The 20,871-nt window shown below is 40.0% G+C and overlaps 1 pseudogene; it reads right to left on the bottom strand.

Annotated features, from left to right (window-relative positions):
- Nucleotides 1–384: 384 nt before the first annotated feature.
- Nucleotides 385–10,306, bottom strand: LOC117708284 (transcription factor HES-1-like; annotated as a pseudogene).
- Nucleotides 10,307–20,871: the final 10,565 nt, after the last annotated feature.

The raw sequence follows: 20,871 nt of genomic DNA, 5'->3' as shown, positions 1-20,871 counted from the left end.
ATATTATTAAATAACTATAACATGTAACAGTAAGACAGAAGTTAGTAGCTCAGGTACAGCTCTGCATTGGAGTGTTTATTTGCATACACAGGAATCAGTGTTTAATCCTTAACACCAGAAAATAAGTGATATAAATTTATGTAGTTCAGTGGGAAGAAAGCTAGGGACCAGCCTCATATACTAAATCACATCACTTTTTTGGGGGAAAAAAAATGCTTAGAAAAAAAGCCCACTAGGCTATTAAACCAAAGTACTGTTACAAGTTCATGAACTATAACTTATGGCTCAATTTTTTCAAAGTATCTGTTGGTATTAAAAACAAACAAACAAAATGATGCAAAAAACCCCTCAACAACAACCAAAAATCCCTCCCCCTCAAAAAAAAAAAAAAAAAAACCAGAAAACAAAGGTTAATACAGTGAATGAAGAAAAACTTTAAAACTGAATTACTGAAAACAGCTTCTAACCCTTAGAGACTGCTGGAGACAGACTGTGAGCTATAGCTGCCCTAACACTGACCCTTTAGGAAGGGAGGGGGGATTTCATAAACAGAGTACAGTTTTCATCAGACTTTTAATACAGAGAAAGACTCAACAGGTCAGGGTGTGAGCTGAGAAACAGGAAGCAGCATTTGGGACTCAAAAACCCTTGGAAATTGCAGAGGCCTGGCTCAGAAAGGCTGCCCACAGGAAGGCTGGTAGAACTCTACCTATGGCTTGGCAATGGGTCGTGAAAGCCTTTGAAGGTGCCTCTAAAATCTCTGCACTTAATAGAAGAGAATTTGGTGGTGGATGCAGATACATATACTAACTACCAGATCTAGCTATTTTAGTCTTAGATGTACAGTCTAAGGTGATAATTAAATAACTTATAAAGGAAATACACAGAGATTCTAATGGGGCCTTACATATGAGAACAATAAGATAAAAGACAAACCAAAACATCAACAACAACCCAATGGTCATTAGTATATCAGTATATTATATATGATATATTACATATTAGTATATTAGCATATTAATTAGATATTAGACTTACAGAAGACACAAGAAAAATGAGAACCAATTTACGTTATCACAATAACTCATTTCTTGTACCAAAAATTTTTTTGAATGCTCTAAAAAATTACATTAAGAAAAAAAAATTCTTTCCTTTCTCTGTTTTAAACAACTCCTTAAGACACAAATACTAACTGGCAATTCATATGGTTTCTTATGCAAAGGGGCCATAAATTTACTTTTCAGCTTGTTGAAATAGTTCACAGATAGTTCCTTTAAATAAAGAGACAAGATCATTTGTCACTAATGAGTTTAAAATTTTTCTCATAAAAATTTGGCAGGCCTTTTGGGGTCATCTTTTGATGTGCCAAATCACATGTCCTGAATGATTTTACCCAGAGGAACTAATTTATCATAAGCTTAAGGTTGTAAATGTTAAGATTTATTATAGAGCCGTCCATTAGTATACAAGCGAGCACAGCGGTTAGCAAACATGAGCCATAGGCTGTAAAGCAGGTGCACGTGACAGGGAGACACTGATGAATGGGATCAGGTCTAATGAGATTTACTACGAAATGACGACAAGGATGCTCCCTTTGCTAGCACCCTTACTAATAATGCACACAAGAGGAAGCATTCTGAGAAAGAAAGCGAAATATAATACTAGAGGGCAACGTTCTAGAGTGAAATCCAGGAGTAATCAATACATTTCTATGAACACTTCTGGCTAGAAAGGATTGATACAAGTATTAATTATAATCTGGATTATTTTAACAGATCTTTGCCTCATGAAATTCATGGATGTATATTATACAGGTAATATATTTAAATTTTTAAGAGATAATGTGTCCAGATACAGTAGTGCACACCTATGTAGCTGATTTGGGGCAAACACAGAAATTAGAAGGTTTGCCTGGCCTACACTCTAAGTTGCAGCTTGCGCAACTGAGACCCTGTCTCCCAAGACTCCCAACAACAAAGCAATAATAAACAATACCCAAAAGAAGCAAGCAAGCAAACATGGGTACTCAGAGGTATATTAGTGGTAGAATAATTGTCTAGCATGTAAACGGCCATGAGTTAAATTACTACTGAAAAACAAAATTCACAAAAATAAAACAAATGTACAGAAGATAAGTGAAGAAAATGCTCAAGCTGAGAGGAATAACCAAGACACGGAACTGGACTAATCTTGGAAAATATGGTCCTGAATCAGAACAAAGACATGATTCATCACTTTTTCTTTCTTGGAGGTGGGGTTTCTCTGTGTAGCCCAGGTTGTCCTGGAACTCACTGTAGAGACCAGGTTGGTCTTGAACTCACAGATCTCCCTGTCTCTGCTCTGCCGCCCCTCGCTGGGATTAAAGGTGTGCACCCATCAATTTTCAAGGGTTTAACTTTCAGTTCCTAGATGTAACCACAAAAGCCATTTAAAAAAAAAGGATGATGAAGAGAAACTAGCATAACTGCTATAGATAAAAACAAACCAACAGAAAGTCAGCAGCTCTGAAGAGTAGAGATTTCATAAACAGAATCCCGTGCACCTACTTACTGCATGTAAAGCAAAGGTGCACTACAAACCCAAACAGGAACAACCAGCTTCTGAGGAAACGATGTATAAGATTATTATTTTAAAATAAATTAGGAGAGGATGGAAAGGACAAATGTAAAATTTATGGATGGGAGATGATTCTAAAAGCATTGAGAAAAAGTTCAACTAAATTTTTAGCACCCAAAAGGACATTCTGGCAGCTGAAATCCAGTGAAGGTAAGGGAGGAACTGGAAGAAAGGCCTAACATCCCTGCCCTCCTCATCCAGTCCTACAGCTTTAAATATTATGTAAATGTTACTAACCATCAAATCTATAGTTCACCCCAAGACCTCTCTCCTGAACGTCCGAGTTTTAACTGTCCACAATGACATCTCCACTTCGAATATATTTTAAGGCAAATTTAACAAGGCCCTACCTAAACTCCTGTATATAAACTATTTTGACTCTGAAAACCTGTTACATGTGAAGTCTTTTCCAACCGTTTTAACATGAACCCGTCCTTTTAGATGTCAGGCTCAAAAATCTTATGAGCCATACTATTCCCAGCAATTCTAATTCTTTTTTTTTTTTTAAAGCCTTCACTCTTTTATTATATTTTCTCAAATAAACTTCCCCAAAGGAAGATATTTTAAGAGCATTTTCAAACATCTTTGGCATCACATAAAAAAAGAAATCTCGTGTAAAAAAACGAAATGTCATCTCAACTTTTATAATACAAAGGCTCAATCCAATATGAACATATAAAATATATACAAATGCAGTGCGTGGTCAGTCACTTAATACAGCCCTCTACAAAAAGTAACTCTTTAGAATTAAAAAAAAAAAAAAAAAGCAACAAAGTAACCACCGAATTATAAAAATCTCTTCCTAAAATCCAAGTTCGTATTTAGTGTCCATCAGAAGAGAGAGGTGGGCTAGGGAGTTTATAGTTAACAGTGGCCTGAGCCCCTCAGTTCCGCCACGGCCTCCACATGGAGTCCGCAGTGAGCGAGGAGCCGTTGGAAGGCGACCCTGCGTTAGGACCCACTGAGGTCCCACTGTTGCTAGTGTAACCGAGATGACCGGGCAGCTGTGAGCGAAGGCCCGTTGGGGATGAGGAAGGCAAACTGGCCGGAGCCGGCACCACTTGGAAGCCGCCAAAAACCTTGGCAGCTTCTCCAGCCTGGCTGCCCAGCTTGCAGGGTGCGCTGCCGGGAGGGGGCGCCACGCCCCGCCGGGGCGGCGCCTGCAAGGCCGGGTGCACCTGCCCCGGGTAGGTCATGCATGGCGTTGATCTGGGTCATGCAGTTGACCAGGTGGCCCAGCAGCCGAGTGTGCACCTCAGTGTCAACGCCTTCACACGTGGAGAGGAAGGGGGTCACCTCGTTCATGAACTCGCTGAAGCCGGTGGTCATCTGCGCCCCTGCAGGTTCCGGAGGTGCTTCACTGTCATTTCCAGAATGTCTGCCTTCTCCAGCTTGGAATGCCGGGAGCTATTGTGAGAACAAAATTTGAAAGCAGCATTGTAACAATAACAAAAATTCATGGTCAGCAAAGACCACCAACAATTTGTTAAATATAGTCATAATAAAAATATTAAGCTCCTGCAGGGGCAGGGTGACAAAAAAATAAAGGCATGCAAGGGCGTGCCCAGACAAGTCCAAACAAGCCCAACTGAGTAATGGGCTATCTGGTGTTTACTTCTCTCTCCCTCCCTTTTCTGGGAGGTCCGAGTTTCTACAAGTTCTGCCAGTTCTGCAAGTTGCTGATGTTTGAAATATCCAATCATGTGTAAGCGCGCGAAAATGCCTTCCTCCCCCCACCCCATGCTATAAAAGACCCTTTAACCCACCACACGTGGCCAAAAACCCTGCTCTTGGAGCTAAAGAGCATGTCGTTTTTGACCGCCGGCTCCTCCCCTAATAAACCTCTGCTGATTGCATCCAGGTATGGTTTCTTGTGATTTTTGGGTGGTCACGATCCGGAGGCTTGAGGAAGGGTCTCCCGAGTATGGGGGTCTTCATTTGGGGGCTCGTCCAGGATATGCGACCACCTTAATCCAAGAACCACGCTGGGAGGTAAAGGGACACCGCGGTTTTTTTTCTGTCTAGTTGTTGTGTGACCTTTTGTCCAAATCGTCTGCTTTCTCGTGTGATAGGGTTGCCTAAATTGCGTGCTGTTTTGTCTAGGTTTGTTTAAGTTATTTGATTTCTAAGTTGTTTGTGCCCGTCTGTCTAGATTATTTGGTTTCTGAAAAGTGCACTTCGGTTTGGACTGGCAGCTGTTTCTGTCTCGTGAGGGGCAGTAAACCATTCGTTTCGAGAGGAGACAATGAGTAGAGTGTGTCTGAGTGCAGCGCTGCTGTCTATGTCTCTGTGTTTTGGTTTCTGTGTCTGTGGACCCGCGGACAGGCTACAACCCTAGGGGACGCCCTAGAAGAGCTGGGAGAGCCAGCTAGGTCAAGGGATTTGACCATCTGACGGTCGAGGGATTCGGCCGGGCGGTTGAGAGATTCAACTGTTGAGTTTCTGAATCTGGGAGACGGAGTCTCCATCTGGAGGAGAAGACGTGGTGTGCTTCTCCGTCTGAGGTCGCGTTTGGCCGACGTGGCCGGGTGTGTTTGTCTGTGTTTTCTGTGCCACCCGTGACAGGGGTGCGATATCTGTGTTGTTTATGCCACCCGTGGCAGGGGTGAGCTATCTGTGTTTTCTGTGCCGCCCGTGGCAGGGGTGAATAATCTGTGTTATTTAGTTTATATGTTCTTAGACTCTGACTGACGATCGTCGTTTCTTTTCTTTCCTTCTGGACTGAAATTACTGTGTAAAACATCCTAAGTTAAAAAGAGATAGAGCAGCTGGTGAGTGCTGCTGCAGAGCAGTAAGACAAGCAGGTCCTGTCTCACAGCTTATAGCCAAGAAAAGATTCTGTTTCTCTGCTGTTAGCGGAGGCTACGGAGGAGATAAGATACAACAGCTACCTAATTGAGTGTGTGTGTGGCTATGCAGGGGACCCCAAGGTCGCTGCTGTAACAAATTGGCAGCTTTCCATCTGCTGCCTATAAAAATAGGTAGAGCCCAGATGATAAAAAAACCTGGCGGAGGAGACAGACATCTTCCTTGAGCCATGCTGGATAAAACAGCCGCAGCAAGATTATTCACCTGAAAGTTATAATTGTTTAAAAAAAAAAAAAAAAAAAAAAAAAAAAAAAAAAAAAAAAAAAAAAAGGGGGGGGCAACAGTTTTTTTAGCTTCTATAATAAAAAAGTTGACAATGATTTTTTCCCAGTTTAATAAATAAAAAAATGTTTTGTTTTTTTTCTAAAATTACAGCTTAAAAGTTACAGGCTGTCCTGAGTCAATATATATATATATATATATATATATATATATATATATATATATGCATGCTTCAGTTTTGATAAATTTTCTAACCATTACTGTTTGAGACAATTTCATTATTTATATGAGATTTTTATTAAGATTTGATTCAAAGATGAGAGTTTTGACAAGATAAAATTAAAAAAGTGATAAAGACTTGTGCTCTTATGTTAGACATAAAAATGTTTACTTTGTTGTTCTTGTTGTATATCACTTCTACCAAAGTTTCTATTTTGTTAAAAGTTAAATTCAAATAAGTGTCAAATGTAACTCAAGTTGCTTTTTAAAAAAAAATGTTAATACTGTGTAAACCTTTAAACATCGTAATAGTCCTTACTGTGAAATGCTATAGATAAGGCTATTCGTTCTGATTTGATTTCTTTCTTAGAGCTTCAGAGGTGAGCTCACATTACACCTGTGGACAAGGTACTGTTTACAGACTAAATTAGGTTGTGGTCTCTAATATAATGTAAACAGCAGTCATGCAGCCTCACAGATACATTAGTTTATACAGAGTCCTAAAAGACTATTTACTGCTTTTACAGGTGATTAAAGTAATAAATAAGATAAGAGCCTTTCTTCCACAAGACCCTTATAGGTTCTGGCCTTCAGGAGTAGAAAACAAGAGAAGACACCGAAAAGAATGTTCCCTCAGACATGGGGACCCCATCAATTGATCAGGCTGTGGTCAACAGTGGGTTACAGAAGGTAAGAGACACCCAAAGGCCCACGCCAGATTCCATTGACAGATCTTGAGAGAGCTAGAGACATTCTGTCAGTGTAGACAAGGCTTCAGAGGCTAGAGAGACTACAAAATGAGTCATTGAAAGATTTAGGAAGTATACTATACTATATCAGGGAAAAAGGAAAAGAGTAAAAGAAAAAAAAAGATAAGATAGATGGGATCATAGACAGGGTTAAAATTATTGGTGGTAATAGTAAGTCAGAGAAGGTTAAGGAGTAGAGAAAAGTTGCTGGGAAAGTCTAAAAGAAAAGAATAGAGAAGAGATTAAAAAATAAAAGGTTTACTGTAAGTTGCTGTGAAAGTCTAGAGGAAAAGAATAAAAAAGATAGTCTAGAAAAAAAAAAAAAACCAGTGTGCACATTACAAGTGAAGGAGCCAGCTTCGGGTCCAAGAGTGCCCTAACAAATAAAAGCCAGGGCCAAGAAATCCCAGGCCTTGAAAAACATCCCAGATGGTGAAGATATTAGCTCTGTGTGAAGACAGCGATTAAGATAGACAGGGTCCTCCTCCAGGCCAATGGGCCAAAATATATTTATGGACTACCCGAAAATGGTGGACTAAGAGATGGGCTGGGTATCCCATTCATTTATGGTCATCCTAGACTGTTCCTACCCTCTGTTGGGTTGAGACTTACTCCCCAGGATTGGGGCCCAGACAGGCTGCAACTAACTGACAAGAACTCACGGATAGAGGAAAGGCTTCACCTACTGACTCCAGCCGGGAGCCGAGGTAACGTGTTTTACAGACGGGAGCAGTTTTCTCCATGCTGGTCAGAGGCAAGCCAGCACTACTGTGGTGGACACAAATGTCATCTGGACTGACTCCCTACCCCTGAGATCATCAGTGCAGAGAACAACCTTGGAACTTGGGGCTGACAAGAAGACCAACATCGGCATGGACAACAGGTATGCTTTTGTTGCCACAGCACATGTCTGCAGGACTACATACCAAGAGAGAAAACCCTGATGAAGCCAGCAACTGTGAGTACTCGTTGCCCAGGACACCAAAAGGGAGGAGACTCAGTGGCCTGAGACAATAACTGGACAAATCAAGTGTCTTGATATGGGAGCCTGTTCCAGTTGTGGGCCTAAGAGATGGCCTCACTTAAAGCACAGAATAAGAGAAAGAACTCAGACTGCTAGCCATCCTGCCAGATACTATCTAGAGAAAAAAGAGATAATAGTGCACACAAGAAGGAAGAACTATACTCCCCAGAAAGCAAAGGATTTACCAGGCTAAATACACAGATGGACTCTTATAAATATGAGTACAACCAAGTAGCCGAGAGACTTAAAGCGTATAAGGGACCTTAGGTTCTGAGCCAGAGAAATAATAAGACTTAGAGTAAACAAGAAATACCTAGGAGAAAACAGCCTAGAATAGGGACCTTCCCAAGGTTTCAAGTGTCCTAGGTAATTAAATCAGAGAGCAGTTTTAAGGTAAGACAGGAATTATAGATCCACTGTTTATATTGTCTCCAAAGCTCAGGACAGGTAGAGAGAATATACAGGACCCTAAAATTAAACTACCCTTGGGAACTGGCGCTGGCTAGAGTGTCCCTTGTCCTTGCTCCATACCCAGAATGCCCATTTGTGTGAGAAATGATTTTTCAGGGTACTAAAAGACTGTTCCTGGTGCTGTGGACCATCCGACCTCCTTAAAGTTCACCATCACCACCTGTGACTGATGCCAACTGGAGAAGATCCAGATGCCTGAACAACCCCCTACTCTTTAGCTCCAGGTCTTCTGCTATTCTACAAGGCTAAAGAAGCAGCAGGCATTGACTCCTGAGACCACCCCAGAGGCACAGGGAAAATCCTGCCTTGGAGGGTGGGACTTAGTGTGTGTACACCCAAGGTTAAATGACAGCTTGTGATTACAAGATTGAAGTTAAAATGTGAATCTAGAGTTATATAGATTTGTTCCTTTTGCAATTTCTCTTTATTATATATGTGATTTTATATATATATATATATAGACAGCTATGTGCCACAAAATGTGGAAAAGTCAGAAGACAACTTTAAAAGTGTGTTACAAAGAAAAAAAAAAAGGTGTTTTGAGACCCCTAGTCAGTAAAATAGAGCCCAAGGAGTCCTGATAACAGATACTTAGTGCCTAAAAATGATAAATGGTGAGTTTACAGTCCAAGATTAACCCTTTATATATCTACTTCTGTCTTTGATGAGGTCAAAGATTATTGTATACTTGTCTAGCTAGTCTCCTAGGTTTATTACCACCCTGAAGGCATTTTTAAATGTGAGTTTGAGATACGCCCTAGACACTTCTGCAGAGAGCCTATTTCTTTGACCCTAGCTATCATACTGAGACTTGGAGTGGCCGCAGAAATGAAAACAGGTACTACTACACTAATACAGACACCCTGTTATTTCCAATAGCTAAGAGCTGCCATTGATATAGATTTGAGAGCCTTAGAACAATCAGTACTTCCCTTTCAGATATTGTTCTGCAGAACAGAAAAAGATTAGACTTGCTGTTTCTTAAAGATAGAAGACTATATGCAGCCCTCAAAGAAGATTGTTGTTTTTATGCTGATCACACTGGGGTAGTCTAAGACTCAATGCAGAGACTTAGAGAAAGATTAGACCAGAGACAGATAGAGAGACACAACAAAGTTAGTTCAATAAGTGCCCTTGACCCTACTCTCTGTTGTGGCCGGTCTCTTGATAATAATTATTTTTTTACTTTTGGGTTTAGGCCCATGTGTCATAAATAGATTGCTAGCTTTTGTTAAAACTAAATAGATACTGTTCAATTAATGATGTTAAGACAAAGAGATGAGATTATAAGAGACAAGATAGAAGATACTGATCGTTAACTTTAAGATTAAAGTTATTCCAAACTAAAGGAGTAGGGAATGTGAGAACAAAATTTGAAAGCAGCATTGTAACAATAACAAAAATTCATGGTCAGCAAAGACCACCAACAATTTGTTAAATATAGTCATAATAAAAATATTAAGCTCCTGCAGGGGCAGGGTGACAAAAAAATAAAGGCATGCAAGGGCGTGCCCAGACAAGTCCAAACAAGCCCAACTGAGTAATGGGCTATCTGGTGTTTACTTCTCTCTCCCTCCCTTTTCTGGGAGGTCCGAGTTTCTACAAGTTCTGCCAGTTCTGCAAGTTGCTGATGTTTGAAATATCCAATCATGTGTAAGCGCGCGAAAATGCCTTCCTCCCCCCACCCCATGCTATAAAAGACCCTTTAACCCACCACACGTGGCCAAAAACCCTGCTCTTGGAGCTAAAGAGCATGTCGTTTTTGACCGCCGGCTCCTCCCCTAATAAACCTCTGCTGATTGCATCCAGGTATGGTTTCTTGTGATTTTTGGGTGGTCACGATCCGGAGGCTTGAGGAAGGGTCTCCCGAGTATGGGGGTCTTCACTATCTTTCTTAAGTGCATCCAAAATCAGTGTTTTCAGCTGGCTCAGACTTTCATTTATTCTTGCCCTTTGCCTCTTCTCCATGATAGGCTTTGATGACTTTCTGTGCTCAGAGGCTGTCTTTGGTTTGTCTGGTGTCATGTTGACACTGGCTGGGGTAGCAGCCACCCGGGAGGAGAAATTTTTCTCCATTATATCAGCTGGCATTTTTTTTTTCTTTCTTCTCAGTCCCCAGAGAATTTTATTTTTGGAATCCTTCACGCAGAAAAAATTTTTTTTTTTTTTTTTTTTTTTTTTTTTTTTTTTTTTTTTTTTTTTTTGCTTATGTGCCTTTTACTTGACTTTCATAAGAAAAACTACTGAGCAGTTGAAGGTTTGTTATGTCTTAGGGCTACTTAGAGATCTGTAGTGCTATTCCAGGACCAAGGAGAGAGGTAGATGGGGGGGTTCCGCTGTCATCAGCACCAGCTCCAGATCCTGTGTGATCCCAGCAATTATAATTCTTATCTGAGGCAACTCCATCTTTACTTGCTCCTGTAATACTCTCCTAATGTTAGGACCTTTCCTTACCACATTAGGATCTGATCAACTGTCAAATTTTGTGCCCTTCCCCCATGATGCCAACCTGTCCAGGTTGAGCAGGCCTGGAACATGCTGTTTACCACTAGAGATCGAATAACAAAGGACCTGGGAAGCTGGAGACCTGCAGTCTGCCACAGGAGTTGAGCTGAATGGATTGCCTGCTGAGCTTGCTCGCTACACCTCCGCCCATGATTAAGGATGCACACCCCTCACCCATGCTGCTGAGCTCTCCTTGACACCTTCCAGACTGCTATCTCCTTGCCCAGCCCCTGGGCTGAACCGCCCAGCCTCTGGGCTGAACCGAGAAGAGACTCTTGGGGGTGAGGCTTCCCCTTTATATGTGGAAGCAAATTATTAAACTATAAGCCTTGATCAGAGAACTTTGTCTTGGCTTCATCTCTTCCCGCCGCTTCCTATTCTCAGCCTCTCTTACAGGTGAACCCGGTTCAACGTTGTTGCTGCAGGCGGCAACAAAATTTAATACACAGCCAAGTTCACATCTATGCTAAGATCATGCTCAACATACATGTATCATTCAAAATAAATGTGTAATTCCTAACAATAATCCCATGTGCTCTGCCTTCTCTTTAACTCTGATTCTTAGCATTTACTTTCCTTTGTTACATTCTTGACTTTCTTGGAACAAGTTAGATGAATCCCCATGTCATGATTTAATATCATTTCCCCTATTTGAAAACAAGTCTAGATACTCCGGCTATATGTGTAAGATGCTTCAAATTTATTAGTGAAAACTAACAGACTATGTTTTAAAAACCAGTATATTACCTGCAATCTACTCCTAATCTCTGTTGAAGTGACCTATGCTCCTTATTAGAGGATCAGTGCAGTTCTGCAGGGGCTTGTACTGCACAGTGCTGGACTTTCTTTTCTGCAGGGGCTTGTGCTGCACAGGGTTGTACTTTCTTTTCTGCAGGGGCTTGTATTGCATAGGGCTGTAATTTCTTTTTGTCCTTTTTAAATTTTTTTTTAGACAATTACATTTCCCCCTTTCCTTTCCTCCTATATACTGCCCTTCTTTCCGTTTTATTCATTTTCTCAATGAATCTAGTTGTTTCCATGTGCCTGTGTGTGTACCTGTGTGTGTACCTGTGTGTGTGCCTGTGTGTGTGCCTGTGTGTGTACCTGTGTGTGTACCTGTGTGTGTGCCTGTGTGTGTACCTGTGTGTGCCCGTGTGTGTGCCCGTGTGTGTGCCCGTGTGTGTGCCCGTGTGTGTACCTGTGTGTGTGCCTGTGTGTGTGCCTGTGTGTGTGCCTGTGTGTGCCCGTGTGTGTGCCCGTGTGTGTGCCCGTGTGTGTGCCCGTGTGTGTGCCCGTGTGTGCCCGTGTGTGCGCGTGTGTGTGCCTGTGTGTGTACCTGTGTGTGTGCCTGTGTGTGTACCTGTGTGTGTGCCCGTGTGTGTGCCCGTGTGTGTGCCCGTGTGTGTGCCCGTGTGTGTACCTGTGTGTGCCCGTGTGTGTGCCCGTGTGTGTACCTGTGTGTGTGCCTGTGTGTGTACCTGTGTGTGTGCCTGTGTGTGTGCCTGTGTGTGTGCCTGTGTGTGCCCGTGTGTGTGCCCGTGTGTGTGCCCGTGTGTGTGCCCGTGTGTGTGCCCGTGTGTGTACCTGTGTGTGTGCCTGTGTGTGTACCTGTGTGTGTGCCTGTGTGTGCCCGTGTGTGTGCCCGTGTGTGTGCCCGTGTGTGTGCCCGTGTGTGTACCTGTGTGTGCCCGTGTGTGTGCCTGTGTGTGTGCCTGTGTGTGTGCCCGTGTGTGCCCGTGTGTGTACCTGTGTGTGCCCGTGTGTGTGCCTGTGTGTGTGCCTGTGTGTGTGCCCGTGTGTGCCCGTGTGTGTACCTGTGTGTGCCCGTGTGTGTGCCTGTGTGTGTGCCCGTGTGTGTACCTGTGTGTGTGCCCGTGTGTGTGCCTGTGTGTGTGCCTGTGTGTGCCTGTGTGTGTGCCTGTGTGTGTGCCCGTGTGTGCCCGTGTGTGTACCTGTGTGTGCCCGTGTGTGTGCCTGTGTGTGCCCGTGTGTGTGCCTGTGTGTGCCCGTGTGTGCCCGTGTGTGTACCTGTGTGTGCCCGTGTGTGTGCCTGTGTGTGTGCCTGTGTGTGTGCCCGTGTGTGCCCGTGTGTGTACCTGTGTGTGCCCGTGTGTGTGCCTGTGTGTGTGCCTGTGTGTGCCCGTGTGTGTGCCCGTGTGCATATTCCTAAGTACATAAATATTTCCTAAGTACTTTACATTTAGTAATTCAGTATTACAAAATGAACAAATAAATGTCTTCACAGCTAGGTGTCTGTAAACAATATTTTGCAAAGGGCAATTTACAAGAAAAGTGCTGAAATAATTAGTAGGCAAGTCACAGAAAAGAGACTCTTAAAGGAATGGAAAAAGAAGTGACATATGCTAAGAAGCAAAAATGTAAATTATACTAATGCTCATTAAGTAGACAATGAGCAACACGCAATTACCAAATACAAAAATGCAACAAAACTTGAGATTTAAAAGGTAGTACGGCTGGGACGGGTGCTGTATACATTTAATCTCAGCACTTGGAAGGGGGATCTGGAGTCCATATCTGTGAGTTCAGTCAGCTTGGTCTACATAGCCAGTTCTAGGTTAGCTGGGGTTACATAATAAGACCCTGGGCCAAAAAGAGTTACAAGAGGCTGATTAATCAGTGATGAAATTAAGCATTTGTCTGACTTTCTACCTCAATTGTTGACTTTGTACCTCAAGTACAGAAACAAGTCACTTCTATGACAGGGAAATGTAAACACTGATAATATAGTAAATAACACTAGGTGTATAGACATTAGACATTTCCATTTAGAGACAAATGATATAAATGAAAAAAATATATACATAGGATTAACTTCAGAATAACCCAGAGAAGCTGAGGTAGAAGAAAGCAGATGGGACTCTGCTTTCTTTCTGTAGACATAAACACCAGGAGAAATCAAAATACTTGTTTTTTGTAATATTATTTTCTATCATTTATTATTTTAAATGTTCAGTAAGAGTACAAGTTAAATTTATTATGGTTAATCTAATCAGCTTTTGAAAGCATGTCGTGTACATGCTTTAAATAAAAATACTTCCTCTGATTTAAAGGTTCTTAAACAAGTTGAAAAAAGTAAAGCTTAATACTATTCAGTATGTTTTAAACTTAAGAACAAAACCAGTTGATAATGTTTATGATTATACACAGGACTTAAACTGAACTGATTGTCCCTCTCCATGAACATAATTCAATATATCTAAGATTAATAAATGTGTTTATAAATAGACTCAGTCATCTTTAATTCTATCCTTCTAAGACTGCATATATGGATGCAGCATATACATCTCATGGAATAAAAATACATGCAATTACTTAATGTATGAAATCAGTTGAAGTAAATACTCAAAACAACCAATAAACAAAACACTGAACACTAAACCTACTGGATATTTTTCTAAAAGAAAATTCATGTTTGTAAAATACAACATTTCGTCTTTGTTTTAAAACATGAAAGGTAGCCAAATAAACATTTTACTTTATTGCTAACATAGTCTGTACAAGTATGTCATGTGTGAGATATGGATTAATAATATTAAGACCATCAACCACCTGCTGTTAAATGGTTACTGTTACTTATTTTATATATGTGCATACACATATATAAATGTATACATTGGTTGATAGTCTTCAGTCTTGGTGCTAAAACCCCACTTCCTTCCCAATATCTTCAATTTACTATAAAGAAGCAACTTCAAAAGATGAAAATATATTTTCAGTATTGCTTTCCAGATTATCTCACCTAGGTAAATTCTAATGGTGATAATGCTTCAACAAAGAAAATAGACTAATATTTGTATACACACCTATTTGAGAGTAAAGAGAGGGGAGAATGAAATGGAGAGATTTAAAAATACTGTACCTAACTCTTGTCACCTTAATGTAGAAATGTAGAGAGCTCCCACCCAATACTAACAAGGCCCAATCCTACTTAGGTCCTGAGATCATGCAAGACTCAGTGTATTCAGACCGAAAGAACATGGAGATGTGTGGTGAGGGAGGCGGACAGGATTGAAGAGAAGTTGGAGGTAGGGAAAGAGTGTGATCAATATAGTGCTTGTAAACATTTTTCATATTGAAAAAAAAAAAGTAGAGATTTTCTCTTAGTAAAATAGATGGACCTAATCTAGGCTAATCTTTCCTCTGAATACAGCTAAAGAATCTGTACAAAGTAAAAACATCAGTTTCAAAGCACTGGATTGTTAACCAATCTGTTGAGAGCCACAAGTGAAAGGGAAGTTGGAAATTCAGGATTTCTAAAATTACAGCCAAGTTTTCTTTAAGGCTGCTTGCTGCTTATTTAAGTCTGGTTTCTGTTCCTGTTATAAAAACTTGACCAAAACAATTTAGGGAGAAAGGGTTTACTTTAGCCTACAGTTTACAGTCCATCATCTATCAATGCCTAGAGAAAAGCTCAAGGCAGGAACCTAGAGGCAGGAGCTAAAGCAGAGCTCATGGAAGGATGCTGCTTACTGGTTTGTTCCCTACTTCTGTTCAGCCAGACTCCTTACACAACCTCCTGTGGACTAGGTTCTCCTCCAACAATTAGCAAGGAAGAAAATGTCTCATAGACATGTCCATGGCCAAACTGATAGAGGCTGTTTTTCAGTAGTGAGTCCCTCTTCCAAGGTGCATCAAGTTGACAACCAAGAAAAGGCATCGCACCATGGCCAGAGGATGCTGTCAAGAAAGCTCAGCAACACTGGGAACACTGAGGACAGGAGTAATAAAGAGCTTCAGTGTCGGGAGCCATAATGGGACAAGCTAATAATGAGCAGATGATCATCCTGAAATGCTTGCCTCAGATTACTATATAATCTGAGACGAGCAGGAAAGATTCCTGCTATTAATATGCTTTTCCCATTATTGTTATTATACATATGCTACTATCACTAAGCAATAGCACTCCCCTTTGTAGCAGATCTCTGCAGATCCACGAAAATGTACTGTCTTGTAGTGATGCTATATATACAAATAGAAGACTTCTTAAGTCTTAATGATGATCCTATAAGAATTCCTAAAATTATATCAGTGATTATTAAGCTCTTTTATAACAGGACTGCTATTAAGTCCCTCAGGCATAGTCGAAACTGCAAAGAGAACTCTGCCAGTCTCCTGAGTGTTATCAGTTAATTACCCCAAGAAAGATAGTAACTGGACCTTCTCCTGCTCAGAGCACATTCCAAGAGGTCATAAAACAATTAGCCTATGTTACTAGAGGGAATCCACAATTTATTATAGGTACCAGGACAAAAGAGAAAATATTGCCTGGGTTTATCTATACAAAACTTCACTAATTTCTTAAGTTATAGTTTCAAACTTTCTGCGAACCTGTGGAGCTAGACAGGTGATGAATGTCTAGTTAGATAATTACTCCTAATGGATATTCATGTAAACATTCTGTGTTGTAAACTTCTATTTCAATTTATGACTTGAATTTTGGTGTGAACTGGTGATGAACCTTGTAACATGTGACCATGTACTCTGAAAGATGTATAAGTTCTGAGGACAAAGAGATGAGAGTTAGTTAGAATGGTGAGTTAGAATGGTGTCTTAGAATGGTCAGTTAGAATGGTCAGTTAGTTAGTTAAGACCCCATCGCCCTTTCCTTTCCCCCTGCCTAGAATTTTTCTCCCTTGGGTTTTTTACTTTGCTAGAATCTTTTCTTCTTCCCCACTCAGGACCTTTCCACATTTCCCCTCAGATAGTTTTCATAGGATACTTTTTACACTTAATAAACTCTATAGTAACTTTTCTAAGTGTCTTTTCTTCCTGCGACCCAGCAGCAAGTTAGAGCCCAGCAGTTCCTGCTGAGATAGAACAAAGGCCACATTGCCTAATCCTCTGCTGTTAGGCTACAGGTGTTAATCACCTTAGCCTGCAGTCTCTTATCCTCAGAAGAAGTTTTTAGGATAGTACAAGGCTATTTACTTAACTCCTTGCTAGTCTTAGGGCCAGGATGCTGACTGCAGGTCAGCTACAGTAGCATAGGGGCTGCCTCAAGAAGAACCAGGCCGTGGGAGGAGGAGAAGAAAGAAGAAGCAGCTGCATCTCTTTCTCCCCTTCTCACCCCCCAAGCTGGGGGGGGGGGGGGTTGGCCCCGGCATTTCAGGCTGCCAGACACTAGGCAATTCGCCATACTGGACTACATCCAGCAAAATTAAAGTACTGATACATCATTGGGCATGATGGTATATACCCATAATCCAACACTCAGAATACAGAAATAGGATTATTTCAGGTTTGAGTACAGCCTTGGCTTCAAGTTTCAGTCAAGTCTGAAATACATAGTAAAATTCCTGTCTAAAAACCAATCTTCCCTGAAAACCCAAAATAAGAACAAAACCCCCCAGTAACTAACTCAAATACAAAGATACGTAAGAGATGATGTATCAGTGCTACTGACAATCCACATAGTAACATTCTAAAGAAATGTGTTACTTTAGAATGTGTTACTATTTTAGCTTACTAAAATATTAAACATATGCCCTCCTAAGCACTAGGCACAGCACTCTTTATCATAAACACTAGAGGCCACGATTGTTCAGCCACTATCTTTTTTATTTTGGAACGTTTTGATAGAGGTGTATCTCGAAGACACAAAATGATCCAACAGTCAACATTTCTGACTGTTACATGGGATCTCCAGTTTCAGTTTTGAGGCATCTGATATTGTAGGTACCTAAAACCAAAAAATTACTTTTGGGGAGCCAAAATATCAATAAAGTACTTAAACTGAATAAACATTTAGTTTTCTAATCTAGCAGATCATGTTCTATGAATGCACAAAAGCAAATACACATGGCTACGGTGTGAACATAAAATGTCTCACCCAGGCTCATGTGTCAAGCCAGCTGTATGTGCTGTGGTGGGAGGATGTGTGGTATCAGTGGAAGAGGCAGAAACATAAATTTCAAGGTCTTCTGGCTTCCCTCATTCTCTGTTCTCTCTCTGTCAACTCCTCCAGAATGTGGCCTTAACTCACAGTATAATCTGCCCATGTGACTATGGACTGATCTTTTGCAGAATCTGGCCAAAATAAATCCATTCATAAGTATCTGGCGACAGCAATGCAAATTTTGAGTAACACACACAAACAGAATCTGATGCACTACTCACCAAAATACTGATTAAATCGTCGCAAACTTATTTCATAAGTTCTTAAACTTTTAAATAAAGTACATTCCTGATATAGGTAGATCTAAACTGTTTACCGTAAATTAAGTAACTGATAAAAACTGCAGAACATAATGTGCTAATGTTCAAGTGAAACCTCACAAAACCTAGGCTTAACCAATAAAATTTATTTGTGAAACAAACCCAGAGAGCTCAAGAGAAGACAAAATGTGCAGGTCAGAGGGCACATAAGCATAACAAATTGCTGACATCAGCTAACTCAAAGACAGAGCAATCCACATTGCTACATTCTATCTCAAAGACAGGGCAATCCTCTTTGCTACATTCTACACTGCAAAAAGTATCATGTTAAACCAAGATTATATATTGACTTTGCAATGAAAATATCTTATTCACAATAGAAAGATGTGGGATAACAAACGTCAATAGAAACAGTGAATTCTATAGTGTTAATTGATCTTAAGATTAAGTTATTATAAATTGCAGAATATTTTTATATACTTTAGCCTTCAATTGAAGTTAAAATTTAAATAAGAATGGGAAGGAAATGAAACTGCTAGTTATTCAGAACATCAATATATAGATGCTGTTAGGTCCTGGGAGATTCTTGTTAATTAAAATTACTTAGAAGCTAGATTCTTTGTTAGTGGTAATCAAATAACCAAATCTATTTAAAAGAAACCAACTGTTCTGTAGATTGGAATATAAAAAAAATCTTAGAAATAAGCTTGCATTTATGAAATAAAATAAAAGTACTTACAACAAGGAATAGACTGAATTGGTCCAAGCTGTGGGAAGATCACAGGAAGAGAAATCCCTGGAAGATCACTTTGGTTTGAATAGTTTGGTCAGCCCAAGCCACCACTTTTTTTCTTTCTACTAAATTTTCAACATCTTTGAAGTCAGAATCAAAAGCAGTATTTGACAGGCCTGTTTCTTTCAATCTCCAATACTGTTTTTTTAGGGCTGGAAGCAAAGCATTCAATAAACTACAAACAAGATGACAAGAAAAGAGAGATCTCTGTTATAAACACACTATTATAGTTTTTTGGTACAACAGGCAAAGTATTACAGTATCATTAAAATGATTTCCTATGTAACTTTACTTGAGAAATTCTCTAAGCCTGCACCAAGTCTATGTGAGGCCATACTGTCCTTTTTTAAAAATTCTCTCTGTTGGCTCTCTCCCTTAATACTCAGGAAAATATTAATATTAGTTTTATCACAATTCAAGTTTGTCTTGTAGAAAATTGAAAATATTAATATTAGTTTTTTCACAGTTCAAATTTGTTTTGTAGAAAATGTTCTATAGGTAGTCCTGGTAGTTTCTATGTGATCCTGCGAGTATATACCCAGCTGGAACCTTGTCATTTTCTAAGCCTACAGCCTCTATGACTCACCTCATGGCTTCTTCATAGTCCATGAGGTTAGACTTACAACAGTTGCATCATTATCAAATGTGGATATTTTGGTATATGACATATACACTACAGTATAGTAACTACACAAAGATAGAAGGTGAGTGTGGGAAAGGCCTGGGGATATGTGGAGGGGAGGACAGCACCAGCTGAGAAATTCTCTAAGCCTGCACCAAGTCTATGTGAGGCCAAACTGATTTATGGATCTCTGCACTTTTGGCAAATGTACTGTTCTGGGGAGTAAGATTACTAAGTCCAAAAGTGCAATGAAAGCCTTACTTTTGACTTTCGGAGTATATCCAAAGTTTCAAGATTGGAAGTGACAAGTGTTCCATTATATTTAAAGTGTGCTTTTAAGCAACAGGCATTATCTAGAGTGCCTACTTTCTTGGGAAAGTCTGAAATTGTCATCTGTCAGACAGAACTGTGTAGGAGATTGACAGCTCTGGCACTGCCTGCAGTACCAAGCTCAGGCGTAGGCCTGGGGGATGAAAGAATGACTTAGACTTGGGTCATCATTATGAGAGAATGCCAATGCCTTTACTGAGCAGGTTCAATATATACACCAAGCCACGGAAGGAAAAACACAAACTCAGGAAAAAGCAGGAACTCAACTGGGGGGCAACAGGATGTCAAGTGTAAATTCCCTTCCTGGGGCATCATCCTTCAACAGGATGTTTTGTTCTTAGAAAAACTGCAGAATGTTACTCTGCAAACAACAGCACACGGAAAGTCTCAGCCAGGGCACAGCAGCCCTTTGGGGTCCTACAGAGATGAACCGCCCAGAACTGCAGTCATGGACAGTTGTGAGGAAAGTTTTTCTTATTTGTAAAAAAAAAAAAAAAAAAAAGACTGATCAAATAAGGCTCCCACCAATGCCATTACAATATAAAAAGGAAGAAAATGTAGCTTTTGATTTCTTACCTTTTTATACCTGAAAGAAAATAAACATGACAATGCCTTTTTTTGTTTTTTGTTTTTTTGTTTTGTTTTGTTTTTTTGTTTTTACTGGAGGCTCTATCATTAGGGACTATTATGTTATTTAAAATTATTTACATAGTAGTAAAAATGAAGAACTCAGGCTAAAATTATTTCCTTTCATAATATGTATTTAATATGTGGAAATCATAGAATTAACTTGCAACACTTAATCTTTCTATAAATATATAAGAACTGACTATCCATTAAGAACTAGAACTCACTTAGCTTCTCCACACTGCCATCATAACTACAGGGAGCAATTTCAGCTTTTGAAAGAAAGACTCAATGCAGTATCTTTGTGTAGAACCTGATTTCTCCCTTACTGATGATTCTGGTGTATCTGAATTAAAATAAGATTTAATCATTATGTTAAAATTTATTTTCCTTAACCCTTATTAAAGAAATATGGTTTCTATTATTTTCAGGTGCAAATTTTTAAGTTTCAAACACCTATATGAACTGCAATTTTTTTTCTATATTTAGTATAAAAACTAGTAAAATTGTTTCTTTTTTTTACTCTTCAGTAATAGTTAAGATAGAAACATGTCACAATAAACTCAAACTGTCCTGTTTTAATAAATGTAAACAATCCTATTATCTTGTAACACACAGTCCCTGGGGTCGGCAAGGATAAAAGTGGTGA

Source organism: Arvicanthis niloticus, chromosome 5, assembly GCF_011762505.2.
Source record: "Arvicanthis niloticus isolate mArvNil1 chromosome 5, mArvNil1.pat.X, whole genome shotgun sequence".
Taxonomy (NCBI): Eukaryota; Metazoa; Chordata; class Mammalia; order Rodentia; family Muridae; genus Arvicanthis; species Arvicanthis niloticus.
The sequence above is the reverse complement of the archived record's forward strand: the minus strand, read 5'-3'. Positions and strand labels throughout refer to the sequence as shown.